Source organism: Dioscorea cayenensis, chromosome 10 (genome assembly GCF_009730915.1).
Source record: "Dioscorea cayenensis subsp. rotundata cultivar TDr96_F1 chromosome 10, TDr96_F1_v2_PseudoChromosome.rev07_lg8_w22 25.fasta, whole genome shotgun sequence".
NCBI classification, from domain to species: domain Eukaryota; kingdom Viridiplantae; phylum Streptophyta; class Magnoliopsida; order Dioscoreales; family Dioscoreaceae; genus Dioscorea; species Dioscorea cayenensis.
In genome coordinates, this window is record NC_052480.1 from 16,204,821 (window position 1) to 16,208,215 (window position 3,395).

Sequence of the window (3,395 nt, forward strand, 5' to 3'; positions counted from 1 at the left end):
CGTATTGCTTGGTAAACTTCCATGTGGCCTTTCAGAGAGAGACTTCGCAATTTGCCCCACATGATTTTCTATGTTGTGCAAAGAGGTAATGTGATTGTGAAGTGTAGCCTCGACTGATTCAAACTGTGTATTTGCAGATTGAACAAATCTAGCCAAGTGCTTCTCTAAATCCGTCATTCGGGTTTCCAAGCCTGAAATTCTGTTTTCCACTTGAGGGGCTTGTTGTTGTTGTTGGAAACCTGGTGGCCCATGGCCTTTTGTGGTCCTTGATTACTCCATGAAAAGTTGGGATGATTCTTCCAACCTGAATTGTAAGTATTGCTATATGGGTTCCCTTGAGGTCTCATGGCATTACCTACAAAGGCAACGCTTTTCCCATCGAAGAAACATCACCAACAACGATCGGGCAATCGGAGGGAGCATGCCCTCCACCACAACCAGTGTAATTGGTCACGGCCGCAACTCTATTCAAAGCTATGAGATCTAGCTTCTTACTAAGACTCTCTACTTGCGCCGCCAATGAGGTTACCGCATCAATTTCATGGAGACCGGCCACCTTTTTCTTCTCCCTAGCATTCCATTGGTAGCTATTTAGCCCCATTTCCTCAATTAATTGATGAGCTTCATCGGGAGTTTTGCTACCTAAGGAACCTCCTATTGCAGCATCCAAGAGTTGCCTTGTACTCGGGTTCAAACCATTGTAAAAGGTTTGAACAATCATCCACTCCGGGAATCCGTGTTGCGGACACTTTCTCAGGAGTTCCTTGAACCTTTCCCATGTCTCGAATAGAGACTCCAATTCCAACTAAACAAAGGACAAGATCTCATTCCTAAGCTTTGCTGATTTTTTGGGAGGAAAATAACGGGCGAGAAAAGCTTCTACCATCTCCTCCCATGTAGTAATTAATGCTCTAGGTAATGAGTGTAGCCACTGCTTCGCTCTCCCCTTCAAGGAAAATGGGAAGGCTCTGAATTTGATGGCATCATTCATCACCCTATTTATCTTCAGCATATCGCACACCTCGAGAAAGCTCTCTATGTGACTTTTTGGATCCTTATCGTCCAAACTGTTAAATTGTGCGGACTGCTGCAGCATATGGATGAATGTCGGCTTTAGCTCAAAGTTCTGAGCTGTAATCGGGGGACGCACAATACTCGACTGTGTCCCCAACACTGAAGGTCTGGCATAGTCAGATAGTGTTCGCTGTTGGTCATTCTGTCCTGCCATGTTTTCAGATTCTTCTGCTTCCAAATTAGCTGAATTATGCTGTTCTTGCACAGGTTCTTTCCCTTTTCTTCTGAGTGTACGTTCAAGCTCAGGGTCTCCTTCAATCAATATTGATGGATTCCCTCGGGTCAAAACCTGGAGCTGCACCAAAAAGAAAGAAAAAGAAAATCAGAACGATGACAGAATAAGAAGATGTGAAATAGAATGTGTGGTGAAATAGCTAAGAAAACAAAGTGCAAAGTATCTCTAAACGCCTAGGTCCTCGGCAACGGCGCCAAAAACTTGACAAGATCCCCTTGCGTATATCCTGCAAGTGCACAGATTTGTCGAAGTAATAATCCCGGGTGAGCGGGTATCGAAACCACAGGGAGTAGGGAATAAAAATACTTAATTCGATTCTTAGCTATGTAAAAGATCAATGATGATGAGTGTGATAATGATTCAATTCTCAACAGTAAAAGCAACAAGTAAGAGAGCAAAAGTAAAGAAGGGGGTAAGGCAATCGATTAAGATGGAGTACCCGGATAATGCTCCACCTAGGATGTATTTGTTTCTTTGGACCTCTTTATTTTGCTTTCAATAAATTGATGTTTATTGTGAGTTCCAACCTTGAATGTTTGATTTTATGAACATTTCCCCTAGAGTGACACTAGGGTTGAGAGTTCTTGTTGGTAACCTTGTGAGTGAGTGACACACCACGAGCGTTAGACAAAGCTAGGTTGGAGAGGGTTGAGAGGGTGAGTCGAGAGGTACAGGAGCGTTGCCTTTCCCCTCCGGCGTGATAGATTCTACCTCTGTTCCTCGAGTTCTTTGCGGCCATAATAGAGTGAATGGTCTAAGGGATGAACTTCCGCTGGGGCTTAGTTGCGCGTGCAATGGAGTGAAGCGTTGAGGTGATCTTAGTATCTAGGGCTCAATTGTGGTTAGAGACCTTCGACCTGGACCAAAGGGTTAGGTCTATAATTAGGAAGAGATTTATCACTTGGAATCCCTAGAGCTCATTACAACTCTATGCGTGTGAGAGGTGTTGAGATTGTTCGATTTCTCCTCCGGGACATGTATAGAGTTAGGCATAGTTGACCTTAGATTTGGGACTATGTATTTAAGTATTTCAATGACTCACCATTGCATTGATTAGGAAGCATAATAGAGGGTTCTTGCACTTGAAACAATTATCCTAGGTGGAGCATTATCCGGGTACTCCATCTTTATCGATTGCCTTACCCCTTTCTTTACTTTTGCTCTCTTACTTGTTGCTTTTACTTTTGAGAATTGAATCATTATCACACTCATCATCATTGATCTTTTTCATATCGAAGAATCGAATTAAGTATTTTTATTCCCTACTCCTTGTGGATTCGATACCCGCTCACCCGGGATTATTACTTCGACAAACCCTCGCACTTGCGGGATATACGCAAGGGGATCTTGTCACAACCCAAAGTATACTCCTCAAAATTCTAAGTGTAAGAGACTTATTCATCTACACAAAGTAACAAAAATTAAGAAGATGGTAGTAGCTTCACACATCCTCTAAGGTAACCCTTTCCAAAGCGAACGCTAAGGTGGTTTTCACACTTTCGAGGTGGTAGCTCTTTCTACCGGAGTGGTATCTTTCACTCATTCTATTAGATAGCTCTTTCTCTCATTAGAGCATAACTAGCATCTAACTTATGAAAGTAGCTTCGTACTTCATAGGTGGTAGCTCTTTCCACCCAACATGCACAACCAAACAATAAAACTATTTTGTTTTTATTTTTCCTTTTTCCATTTTTTTCACAATTATCAAAATAAACAACTATAACTAGTCCCTTTAACATCAAACTTGAGTTTCCAAAAGTGTTTAAGGAGCGAGTAGTGCAACAAGTGTCAATTTGGCAAAAATTCTTAGAAATTCAAGCAAGAACTAGAGCATGAGAACATTCAATGTTAAAAATTTTCCTAAATTCAAGAATATAATCATTGCAACTAAGTCGAACCTCCATTAGCTATGTGAGCATGTATGTCAATCAAAATTAATATAAAAGACATGTGCACTATGAAACTCCCCTCCACACTTAAGTTGTACATTATCCCCAGAGTACACATGCATGCTCACTCATAATATATCAATCAAGAATATATGTGGGAGAAGCAATCAAAACAATACTCCCCTGACTCCTAGTGT

The 3,395-nt window shown here is 41.4% G+C and overlaps 1 non-coding gene across 1 annotated transcript; it reads left to right on the forward strand.

Annotated features, from left to right (window-relative positions):
• Window positions 1-731: 731 nt before the first annotated feature.
• On the forward strand, window positions 732-838 carry LOC120271329. The gene has a single exon (XR_005539943.1). It is a non-coding gene; the product is annotated as a small nucleolar RNA R71 (small nucleolar RNA).
• Window positions 839-3,395: the final 2,557 nt, after the last annotated feature.